General features: G+C 41.0%; 1 protein-coding gene across 2 annotated transcripts in view; it reads right to left on the reverse strand.

Annotated features, from left to right (window-relative positions):
• The window catches only part of LOC133117066 (fidgetin-like), a 47,001-nt gene that overhangs the window by 12,601 nt on the left and 20,581 nt on the right, over positions 1-13,819 (reverse strand). The gene's annotated exons all lie outside the window — the stretch shown is intronic.

The raw sequence follows: 13,819 nt of genomic DNA on the forward strand, positions 1-13,819 counted from the left end.
GTACATGTCATGTCTCTCTACATGTGGACAAATCAAGTTCTGTGACCGCAATTCACTGTAAATTAAAACTATTTATGCAACACTGAATTCTCAAAGAAACACGTCAATATTACCCAGAAATAAAAACACATAATTATATTCATGAGATTTACCAAAATATATGAGCTAACAAAAATGTACGATGAATCTGTGCTTGTCCAAACTATGCACAAGGATCATGAGAACACTTCATCTACTTTCTTTCAGCGCTCGGTGAAATATTGGCACATGCTCACAGTGCAGTCGATTCCGTGATAAATTCATCTGGAGGTGGCATCAGGAGATGGCCATTGTGCCACTCACTGTGAGACAGAATTCAATATTTACTCGGACCTGACACCAGGTGTCACATTTTTACATTAGACTTTCCTTTGTGATCCACCAAAATGTAAGAAGCAGCCTCCAGTTACCAGAATCTTCCTTTAAAAATCCGAGCTAACCCCTTTTCCGGGGGTTGGGGGTTACGCCACAGAGCCCTTGTTGGTTGTTTTCATGAGGGATGAATGACATTCCAAAAAACATTTCAAAAAGAAAGAAACAATTTCACCCCTCGTCATTCTGTGCCTTAATCAAATACCAACTAAAAAACAATCCTACCAAATAGAACTCATTTTCAACAGTCAGCCATTGCTTGCACAGGGCCATTGCTTTTAGAAAAGAACACAGCAGCTTTCAACAGAACTATGCCAAAATCATTCAATTGAAACAAGCCGCTCATCTCCAAGTAACTTTGCTATTACAGAAGTAAGAAAAGAGAATAATATTACATTTATCGGAAAACATTTATGCAGTAAATGTATTAAAGTGTTGGTTAAAAATAAAACATTTTTATTTCACCAAACTCATGTTGTATAGGAACTGATACGGATTAATTGCAATTCATTCACATTTCAACATTCATATTATAATTGATTATATAGTTTTGTTATTGAACATTAACATACAGATGCACCATGCTTGCATTGGACTGAAGCCGGGATGTACAAGAATGACCAAACCATAAGATACAAACACCAGGCTCCAAGACTGACCTTTTCCTTTTGGTGAAAGATAATACTAATAAAAGCAGATGATCAATAACTTAATTCTTTACGATGAAAAAGGTCACAAAGCACTAACAGCTAAAATGACAACACTTTGATTCAGTTCACCACAAACCCTACTGCAGACTCCAGCAGAGAGCCATGAATGATGCAAAATGGCTAAACGTCGCTTTCAGAGAGAAACTGTGTGATGATACATTCATTATTGACTTCCCTGAGTATAGCCGTGGGTTACAGGCCTCAATTCTCACGATACACAGATCTAAAATGTGCGTTAGAAATTTGAAGCTGTTGAACAGCTTGTTGTCTTTTTGTTTTTAATCATAATTATGTTTCACTTTTGTTATGCTGAAACAATTGTCATAATCAGATTTGATTAGTGTTCGACCACAGCTTGAATTGAACACCAGGACACTGTAAATGTCATTATGTAATAGATGAGTTGTGTATCTGAAATAGTTCATTCAAGGCTGTTGGGTATAATGTCAGGTACCTCCACAATGGAAGCCTATATTGTCTTTGCAGTGTATTTTACACATTTTAAGTTAACGCTACAGTACAGTAAAAACATTTACAATGAGAGGCATGCATTAAGCCACGGTGTACATGGGGTACATTTGCAGATATTCCCAGCAGTGCTGAAAGCATTTGTGAGGCATTATTGTCCTGTACAAATTGTTGATCATTAAAGCTGGACTCCAGAGACAGGTAGAAACAAGAGCCAATCTCATTCTTAAGTGTGGTTATACTCTGAGCTGTGGCACCTTTCCAGTTCCCTCCGTCACATGAAACAGTGTCAAACGAGGAAATGCATCTGCCCCTCTCAGCAGCTGAGCTCCCCCGACCACATCGCTCCTGTCCAGAGAACCCTCCTTCTTTAACTTCTTTTTAGCACATAAAAAGCGGTTACGCCGTAACCCCCGCGCTTGGAAGGAAAGGCGATGTGCATTTTTTTTGTTGTTCAGGCACAGCCAATAAGAGGAATGAGAGCCGCTTGCGGTGAACGAGCGCATGTCAGCTCCAGTGTTTTGCGAGCTGTGAAATTCAGGAAAGCGATGGCGGCCATTCGGGCTCCCTTGGGATCAGTTACTCACTCCATGGGAGCAGGGCTGGAGACAGCAACCCCGGCAGACACGGTCTCATTCACCAAAATCTACTCCCTCACAACTGCACAGTGATGTATCCCTACAAGGACATCTCCACCGTGAAGCCCCACTAAACAATGGGGGAGGGGGGGGGGGGGGGGGGGTAGGGGGTGGCTAGCAGGTAATATTTAAAACAGCTGACTAGACCCAGGCAAAGGCTTAACATGTACCACTTATCCAATTCCAATCTGTTCCTCAATGATTTAACAGCATGGACACGCAGGTATTTGATTTGTAAGCCACATGGACTGCCCCTCTGCACATTCCTCGATTACCCTGTTCACTGGCCCAATTCAGAGCTGTGATTAAGGCACACTGGTACCCATTACAGCTTACAGTGTGCGCGGGTGTGTGTGTGTGTGTGTGTGTGTGTGTGCGTGTGTGTGTCAAATTAAAGCGTCAAAAACAGCTGATATTTCAATCTCACAGCCAATGTGATGAAAACAACAACAGCTCATCAGAGACATGCACCACTCTGTGTATGAACCCAACACGGATTGAAGAGGCCACTGCTCCATACAAATGGCCTGAGGCTAACCAACTACATGGAGGAGACGCGCAGAAATGAGATGCATTTCAATACATACGCCTTGTGTGTGTATCCGTTTGGGCATATGTGAACGCATGTTTTTCTAAACGTGTGTAAATTGCATCAGTTAGACCTTCACCGCCTTGTTAAATATGAGATTCTGAGATCAGAACTTCATGCACAGGTTAGGACCCTGGGTCGTCCTCTGTAATGCCTTTGCTTATACTTCTGCTAAACTGTGAAAAGAACAAAGGGTTCGTAAACATATTATAATTGTTTGCTTTGCGTCACCACACCCTGGAGTTTAATTTCATTTGGTGACCCAATTCAATTGTGCCAAAACCATCTTTCTGATAGTGAATTGTTCAAATTCAAACTCAATAAATCTGTTAAGATGTCACAACACCATTTTTAGCCATCCAGACGGGGGGAGGTGGTGGGTATTTGGCATTTTCTGAGCTGCAATGCTTCAAAATACAAAAAACATTGCTGTTCATGTATATTTACCTGCATTTTCTTGACCTAAGAACTGGCTGGCTAAATGCGCTTTGCAATTTACAAGCCACATTGACACATGGGGTGAGAGGCAGTGTGTTAAAATTGTTATGCATGTTACCAGATATTGTTCCCAAATGTCTAGCTAGGATTTAACTGGTCTTAGATGTAATAATGATCAAAAATGGAAGCATGTTGAAACAATAAGAGATTTATCTTCCACTTTTACACAGGGAGCGTCAGTGAACCTAATTAACATGCAACTACACTACGAAATAAAATCAACCAAGAGGAAATATTTTTATAACCAATTAAGCTTGCAATTTCCGTTCTCTCTTAGTTAAATGCATACACACACATGCAAATCATGCTTAAATCCACACAGTAAGTTTTTTAATTGAAAATGGCAAGCTTTAAAGGGAAATAAAGGTGTGCAATTCTAATTCATACAATTAAAGTGCTTTACAATACATTGAATATTTTGAATAAATTTACAGGTAAATTTGTAGACATTAATCTGCTACCCCTGGATCCATGACTGCAGTGAACTTTATACGGTATACTCTATTTATTAAAAACAAGGCTTAAATAACCATGCCCATTGTTTTGATTGCCCTGTATTTAATAGCCATTGAGAGCCTTAAAATGAAAGACTAATTAAAAAGAAGAGGAGTGGAGTGTCGTGAAATAAAGGGAGTTTCTCCACGGCTGCGAATAAGAACCTGAGCATGCAGAACTGCACTATTGACTGCGGTTCAGCATTAGGGTCACCGGCTGGACAATAGTGAATCTGTGCAACTGAGACACTCTGCTGTCAATAAGAAACAGAAATCTCTGAAATGTGCTGAAATAAAGTTACTGGACTGAAGTGGCAGGACTATAAAGGGAACTTAAACAAGGGGAATGTTTACAGAATGAATCTTGAGAAAATTGGTTCACCCACGAAATCACCTCCCACCGTTATGCAGCATTTGGCACAGCAATATAAGGTGCACTGTGTAAGGGATGTCACAGCAATATAAGGTGTACTGTGTAAGGGATGTCACAGCAATATAAGGTGTACTGTGTAAGGGATGTCACAGCAATATAAGGTGTACTGTGTAAGGGATGTCACAGCAATATAAGGTGTACTGTGTAAGGGATGTCACAGCAATATAAGGTGTACTGTGTAAGGGATGTCACAGCAATATAAGGTGTACTGTGTAAGGGATGTCACAGCAATATAAGGTGTACTGTGTAAGGGATGTCACAGCAATATAAGGTGCACTGTGTAAGGGATGTCACAGCAATATAAGGTGTACTGTGTAAGGGATGCCACAGCAAAACCCCCATTTACCTTACCACAGGCCTACAGGTATGCATTACCGCTAAAAAGGACTGACACTCACATTGAAGTGCAAGAGCATAAATGGAAAAATAGGCCGGCAGCAAACACATGAAATTGCATTCATACATATTTGGGAGCAACAACAACAATACAAATAATAATAATAATAATCATGCAAATTAAGTAAAATATGACACCATTATTCAAAAGGCAACAAGACAAAGCAGCTGTCAGGTGAGATGTGTAAATGATCTTTAATGTGTGATAACACAATATGCCCTCCAATAATCCCTCTAGTTCAATATGGGTTTTTCAGAGGTACGGTTCCATGTTAGTGCTCACCAAGACTAACACGGCCCATCAACATTAGTCATTCATGCGCCATTTATGGAATGCTCTTAAACAATCCATCTCAATAAATATCAATAGCTTATAAGCAAACTGCCACATTTACACAATTTCAAGATAAGCAAGGTATCGGTATTATCCTTAAGATCACCGAAACCTAATTACTTAAAATGAATGTAAATAAGTAGATAGGCTGCAAGCACCAGGGTATTTCGAAAGTATACCTCTTTCGTTGGTCTGAAAATTCAAAATCTGCTTTTCAACAGCTCTAAAGCAAGCACTGCAGAGCCATAGTTTGGCAGTTTGCACCCAGCTGCAGGTTCAGCTCTCTCCCATTTCCGCACATCTTGCCTTCCACACATAAGGAAGCACAAACAACCATGACCAACACCGCTTTATAATAGGTCAGGCTGGACCACCGGCCATTGCCTGGACTAATGAGCAGAAATGGAAACTATTTGCAATAAAGTGCTGATTGAGGCAGCGGGCTTGGCGGCTGCGGAGCGGAACCCGGGGAAGAGGAAGCGGGCGTGGGCCGAGCTGACGAGAAGGCCTGCCAAGTGGCCGGCAGAAATGAGACAAGAAGGTCAGGGTTTGAAAGGCTTTCCAGCAGAAGCCTTCACACAGGGGCGAGACGACTGCTGCAGAACCTTTATTCCCAAGCGCGGGTCCTCGCGGCTGCTCCTGGTGGTCCTGAACCGGGGGCCGAGCCTTCGCCAAATGAATCCGAAAAGAGACGCGTGGCTAGAGTCCACGCTGTCCCTCAGCCGGTGCATAACAAGAGCATGGAGAAGCTAAAGGCCAGGTAGATTGATCGGCTGCAGTCAAAATGGAAATAATGGTCCACTCATTTTTTTGATGGTGAAAGAAATGCCCAGGCCTCATTATTCGAGTAAAATAAAAAAAATAAAAAAGTGTCTGCACCCAGCCTCAATGTGTGATACACAGACAAGCAGTGGGAAAAGTACAAACAATCCAGGTTACGATTCCTATGCAAGAGAAAAAAACAAAACCTACCTTCCATTAAGCAGATACGCATTCAAAATCATTTACGCAGTTAAGTAATGATTGCATCGCAATGTGCTGCATTTGCATGTTCTGGGTTTGCCCAATTAAAAGCTAATTAATTAGATACAATTCTATTAAGAAACAAATCCCACTCATCGATGGACATAACCTCAGGTCACCGATTGCTCAAGTGCAAATTGGCTTTAAGAATCACTGCAAGCACAACAATACGACTCTAGATTTAAACATAACACACTCAGTTCTCAGGTGGAGAAACGGATGGACAGAGATCCCATCTGTAAGCAGCCATGAGCATCAGAGATGAGATCTCAAGGCTTCTCCTCTGGGAAAACCCAGAGCAGGATATGAAAAGAATGATTTACTCTAAGATCCTACTCTTCTGATCTTGGCAGCTGGCATCAGTCACATAAAATCACCATTTTAGTTGTTACCTGAAATGGGCCTCTAGTGGTTTGAAATGATCCCTTAAAATAACACCTTATGAAACCTGTGAACTTCGCAACCATGCAGATGAGTGTCACTATAAATCACTCCTTAAAAATAAATAAAGAAATAAAAACGTCAGGAATGGGCAAAAATCTCTTTAGAAACCTGAGCTAGCAACATAACAGCACTAAAATCACTTCTTGTGTGGCAGCAACAGAGCAGCAGCACTAAAACCTCTTCCTGTGAGCTAGCAACAGAGCAGCAAAGCTGTGAAACCTCTTCCTGTGAGCTAGCAACAGAGCAGCAATGCTGTGAAACCTCTTCCTGTGAGCTAGCAACAGGGCAGCAACACTAAAACCTCGTACTGTGAGTTCAAAACAGATCAGCAACGATATGAAACCTCTTCCTCTGACCTAGCAACAGAGCAGCAACACTAACACCTCTGCAGCACTGTAAATTATGTTATAGAGCTCCTGGATGGTGCATCCAGTAGGACAACCCCACTGCCCAGAGCAATATTAGTTCTGCATATCACCCTCAGATTTGACACTTATGGTCAAGGGAATGATCCAGGAAATATATTGTTTTACCCGCTTGCCATTTTCTTTGGATTTCTGTATTTAGCTAAATTACGAAGACAAATGTAAGTTTGTATCCAAGTTAGCATTTTAAATGGTTCAAGTATCTTGTCAAACACCCATGTAACCCATGTGAACCAGTAATCAGCCCCCAGCAATCACAAGAGAAACATCAATGCTAGTGTTGGGACGGTATGAAGATTTGAAGACACGGTATGAACATGCCATGACTATCCTGGCCAAAGTTCTCTCAATTTAGGGTAATCTCAGCAGTTAAAATATGCTGAAGATCTTTAAAAGCACCAAAAAACATACTGCAATCACTTGACCATATATCACCAGTCCCAGCATAACATAACCTAGCAGTCCATTCTGGAACTTCCCATTTCTGAACCAAGCCAACATAGAAAAGACCATAGGAAACATGTTAGTGTACATCCTAGCAACTTAGCAGACGCCAACATTTACTGAATTTTAATGTTAGATAAAGAAAGTATCGTTCAGAGGAAATCAGGGGGCAAATATTTTCACAGCACTGGAAATGCATGAATGGTAATGATCCATAGGAAAGTATCTCAGCCTGGAGTTTGGAGGCAAGGGCTTACTCACATTCACCGCCAGAACCTTACTTGGCTCACTGCATTCAAAATATGAACAAATGAAAGCAAAATATATTGGGATGAAGTGCAAGTAATTTGCCATTACAGTCAATAAATTATACGGAGTTGTGCGGCATTTCATTCAACGGTGAAGGAAACCGCCATGTCAATACCTGCATCTGAACCAGCGTCCCATTTTCCCTCATGCTGAATTTAAAGTCTCTTAAATCCTCTTTTCTCTTACACTCATCAAGTACATTCACATTATCTCCAGCTTGTTGCAACACAGAAGTAAAGATTCCTATCAAGCAGCAGTGGTGGGATTTAATTCACCCACAGTGATTGGCTGCCATGCAAGGCACCAACCAGCTCGTCAGAAACAATTCAGGGTTAGGCGTCAATTGGTCAAGCTTAGGTGCCTTTGCTCAGGGACACTGACACACCCAGGGCGGGATCCAACCAGCAACCTTCTGACTGCCAGACAACTGCTCTTATCTCCTGAGCCGATGTTGCCCCATATAAACTTAAAGGAGATTGAACAACAGGAAGAGCAAGAGGAAGCATCAGATCTCAGAACACGGCTTCAGTAATTATCATATAAAGCACCAGTAACTCCATGACATAAACATGCACATTCCAGGGCCAGTCAGACATGCAAATAAATACAATAAACAAAATACATACAGTATCAGGGAGATCGTGCAGGTGGCGGTATCTAAGAATTAAAATTAAAGTATTGACCTGACACATGAATAACCCATTGAGAGTTCTGTGGTAATACTTCTGTCCAGAATGTTGAATTCCGTTTTCCTGTTCTTGACATCCACCTCTCCGATGACAGATATGAATTACAATGATGAATAGAGGAGGAAAAATCAAGATTCACACAAGTGACATCAATTTAATTCCGGGTGGAGGAAGTCATGTCACGATCAAGATATTTATATAAAGTATTAATAATCGCAAACAGGGTCGCCAAACATCCTGCTGAATACACACGCAAGTTATGATTTAATGGATCACCAATGTATAATAATAACTTTACCTAATAGAATTTGATGATTACCTGCAGCCTTTTATTCTCTATTAAACTAGGAGGGAAGAATAGTCCCTTGAAAAATGTGCTGACATGGATAGCCACACAATTTGCTTGACACAACCTGACATGGAACCAGCCATACAGCACTGAATAATACAAATTTAAATGACTGAATATTTAATTCTATCCAAGCTGGCCCTATCCTCTCTCATAAACTTCCTGAGCTTTGGTCCAAAAGAACCCTAGAGTATACTGCTTCTTGTTTTAAAGGTCCCATATTGTACACCTTTCCAGTGTTTCATTTTAGGTCCTGATATCCATAAGACGTTTGTGTGGTTTTAAGTACCAAAAACAATCTCTCAGTTTTACATGTCCATCCCCCAGCACCTCTCATGAGCTTTACCAAGAACAGGCTGTTTTAGTGATGGTCTTTTAAGGCTCATTGATATCAGTGAACCTCCATCTATGCCCAGTGCTTGGATTTGTTCAGCTAGAAGGTGGACCGTGCTGAAGCAAACGAACATAGATGGCTTGTTTAAATGTGTATTTTCTTCCTACGAACGTTTTTGATACTTTCAACTCCGTTATAATCCACATAGCAAGGGAAATGTAATTTTCCCCAACATGGGACCTTAAAATTGGCAACTAATACAGACCCAAGAAACCAGATCAGATGAGCTGTGCAATCAGCTAATTTTAATTAATCAATTACGCACAGATAAACCAAGGCTAGCACATCCTGCAGCTCACAAAAACCAGGGCCGAGGATCCTGATGCTAAAGCAGGGGTGTCCGATCCGATCCGCAAAGGGGCAGTGTGGACACAGGTTTTGGTATTAGCCCATCACATCAGCAAGATGTGCGATTCAACTTCAAGCTCCTCATTGAATACCATGGTTAGTTCATTAGTTTAATCAGGCATAAAGCAAAAACCTGCACTGACAACTGCCCTCTTCGTATAAGATTGAACACGTGCACCGAAGGAATCGAGCATGACAGTTAAGTCCTTTGTCATTTGCCTTTCCACTTTCTTGGTCAGAGAGTCGGCGAACCTAGGCAAAGCCACCTTACTTATGCAGTCAGAGCCGTGGTCTGCAGGTGTCCAGTCATCTGTCACTGGCTTAAATACAAATGGTGACACTGCTCTTCTCCATGACGACCCACTGTCAGCGGGTTGGCCGGCGACTGAGGTTGCGCGCGCGGCTCCCACAGGTACCCCCTGGAAAGCGCATTAGGACCCTCGGTGACAGACTGACAGCCACACACAGGCGGCTGAAAGCACCAAGCTTCACCTCCCGCCCATCATTCCCAGCCTTCCTGCAGGCAAGCTCCCCCCCCCCCCCCCCCCAAGGCAAGCCAATCCTGTATAAACTACTGACTCAGTCTACATGCAATTCAGATGTCGGATGCAAAATTTATTTTTCCCCTTAAAATCCCTTCTATGCTCACCTCTCAGGGTTGAAACTGGAAGGGATAGGAGGCAAAGCTATACTATTGTACGGATGTAGCTACATCTGGCCTGCTTTTTATAGGCTTGCTTTTATAGGAGAGACAATGGAATGCAATTCAGACATAATTGTCATTATCATTGGGAATTAATGTGGCCGAAAAGCAGATCCTTCAAGGGGAATACTACTGTAGAACAAACATGACTTGTTTCATTATCATATTCACAGGACCACAAATGACATTTAAATGATGGAAACATTCATATTCAGTCTTCAACATCGTTGTGGAGGAAGTTTAGCCTACACTTCTTTGCGTAATTGCTCATTTCAGGTCTTGCCACAGCATCCCTATTCGGTTCAAGTCAGGACATGTCTGAAACCATTCAGTGTGACAAGTATGCAGTAATAGAGGAAATGAGGAAGAGGGAAAATACTTTCATAGCACTGTACATTGACGAATGTGGAAACACACAGCTGGCCAAGAAACAGCTGGAGCAGCTAATTGTCCAATTATTTGGTCTCCTAAAATGGGCAAACTGTGTATAAAAAGCCCTGAAATTTCTATATGGTTCCCCTGATGTGAAGGTAAATACCCCTAAATTAAAGCTGACAGTCTGCACTCTCTCATAAAATTCATCCAATGTGCAGGAGTACAGAGGCAAAACAAGGAAAAGTGTGCCATTGCCCAAATACTTACAGTACTAACTGCACTGTGCGTGTGTGTGTGTGTGTGTGTGTGTGTGTGTGTGTGTGTGTGTGTGTGTGTGTGTGTGCACGCGTGTACATGCGTGCAAGCGTAGGAGTAATAAACACCAGGGTGCAAAAATGTGCATTATTTCCTGTCATCAATCAAACCACCAGAATAGTAACAAACTGTAAAAAGATTCAATTTTATTCATAAATGCATGCCTTTCAAAACAGAATTACCACACAGCAAATATTATGGCAATATAAATGAAACATTCATCAGGAAACACGTTTTAGAGAAGAATTTAAATATAAATATTATATAATCAGTCATAACTAATCCTAATATTACCTCAATCCTGGATTACACAACATGACACAATTCAATCAATGAAGTTGCAATATCACTAAAATAGGACACGTACAACATACTAGTATTTTCATTCTATGAATGACTAACTAAATATGAAACACAGCAAATTATTTATGTATGTGCCACCTATTTAACAGGAAAGGTGGATAAGGCAAAAGCTTTAAAAGATGGTTCTAAAAATGACTAAACTTGTGTTTCTCCCCATCATTAATAACAGGTGATAAGTCAAGGGAACTACAGTGTATGACGAATTTCTTCACAACAGTCATTTTGTGCAATTTATACCATACTTGACGATAATGAATACACAAGAATAGCAAATCCTCATAATTCCATAAAACCTTCAAGATAATGCTGAACTCCATTGAAGAATGTATTTCTCTCTTTGAAATGAATCAAATGTATTTCCCATTCTCAGCAGCACAAACAAGCTGTTTCCAGTGTTAGATCTTAAACACTCAATGCACATGCTTAACACAGCTGCACTGAGTGATAATACTGATGCAATCAAGGCTTCTTTCCAAAGGTTCATGAAGTTCAACTGGCAAAATGTCCAAGATAATTTACCTTACAAAGTCACAAACTACAGTGCACAGAATTTAAATTATTGATATAACTATGGCATGACATACATTCAACTTTCCATTTTATTCGTATAGCGCTTTTCACAGATGACTGTCACAAAGATGCTTTACAGACTAACTGAAGGGAAGATACCAGCCCTGAGCTTCCAGATAGCACGAGGTAAAAAATATATTATTAAGCATGTCCAGTATGCAAAGAAATAAGACTGGTGGTCTGTCATATACAATCAGAATTTTAATGTCCCGAAAAAGGTTTAAAAACAGGTGTGGCCACAGTTATACACAGTTGTATGGATTATATGTAAAGAATGCTGCAGAAATTGCTTGTGTTAGAGTGCTAAATGAACACTAATGTCTAAAATATAACAAATGTTTTAACTGCTTCGTAGAAATCTAATTTAGGATCCCAATATGTACAATGAATTCCTAGCTCTCTAGAACAGGGATGCCCAATGGTATCTGAAAAGGGCCGATCTGGGCGAAAGTTTTTGTTTTAGCCCAGATCTATCATTTACACTGCAAGTCTTGATTGTTACTTTTTTTTATTCATTCCTTTGCCTCTACTGTTTATATGACATGACATGTATGTAGCCTGTGTGTTTACACGTTCAATGGTTGTATGCTGCACATGCAGGTAAGGTTGACATGGCAACATGGAGCCCGGTGAAGTTACGAGTAAGGTGCTTTTGACAAAAGTCCGGGGCTTCAAAGGCAGGGCTTGCATGCGACAGCTACTGACGGTAAGGTGACAGAGAAAGGCTATGACATACCATGCCTTAACATTGGCCACAACAATCCCCGCTACCTCCACAGAGAGAAAGTATGGATGTACAGGAGTGCAGGCACGGTGTTGGGCACTGCTTTGATTACTCCCAGTGGTTGGATGTTTTTATAATGACAAGCAAAACCATCAAATATTAGTGCCATCATCTTTCCCATCAGCTTTCCTGAGAAAGCACTCCTTTTAGCCCATCAGGAAGCCTGGATGAATAGTAGTGTGGCTCAGTACTGGTGCTGGATACCACACCACTGCACCTTTTTGGCATAAGCAGTTAAGCACCTCCTTGTAAAATACATTTTGTAGAGAAGAGAAAACACAGATCAGCCCCTAGGTGATCAACACTCGAGAAAGTGGCAATTTCCTCAGTGTGCGGGAGTGGCTGCCAGATCCCCCCCCAACCCCAAACCTGGCCCAAACAAGCACCAGAGCAAAGGCCGACATTCAGTTCTCTCAGACAGTGATCATACATTCAGATGAGGTCACATACAGTACATAATTTGTGCATTTCTGTTTTGAGACCATAACATTACATTGTTCAATACATGACAGGTTACAGAAGATTTGATTACTATTTGAAAAGAAAAAATAAAGACATGGATAGCAATACTCTAAGAAAGTTTTTAAATATTTGCCAGTCATAATTTAGAGCAGGAAGAGATAAAACAGGCACCAATTCAAATAAAAACAGAAAAAGCTCAAACATGTAAACCCACGACTGTGCCCGGCAAAAACCTGCGCCGAATGTTTACATTTAGGTTGGATTTTGCCGATTGGATATCGGAATACCACATACGAAGGATACCTTGCGTTTCTCTAGCATTTACCTTTGAACAATTATATCCGATTGGTGTGAGAAGTGGAAAAAAATCGGAACCAGGTCACATTAGAGAGGAAGTGTAAATGGATCTCAATAATGTATCCTGATTCTGCTCATCAAGGTCTTGACTGAAGATAATTTGTTAATTTAGTTTAATCAGTCGTCATAGTGCTCCGGCTAAAACAGAAGTCTCCAACCACAGCAGACCTTTTCAGAAAAGAAACCTACCAAATCCAGCGCCGTTGAACTACAAAATACCCTACGATCCAAACCTATAAAACACAAAGCACATTCACAAAGCAGCATACTCATTTAAATGCCTTTTATAAATGACCGCTCATTCCAGTCATTTGCTCATGAATACTGCCCCCAGGACTCCATGGTACCGCACCTTCTTTGAATCCTCAAAAGTTTTATTGAACAGAAATCATCATCTTAACTTCAAGATAGAAGATACTCCTACACACACGTAGAAAAAAACCGAACAAAATAGCAATGTCGCCCCCTTGGTCTGAAGGCATTTGCCATTGTCA

Source organism: Conger conger, chromosome 17 (genome assembly GCF_963514075.1).
Source record: "Conger conger chromosome 17, fConCon1.1, whole genome shotgun sequence".
Taxonomy (NCBI): Eukaryota; Metazoa; Chordata; class Actinopteri; order Anguilliformes; family Congridae; genus Conger; species Conger conger.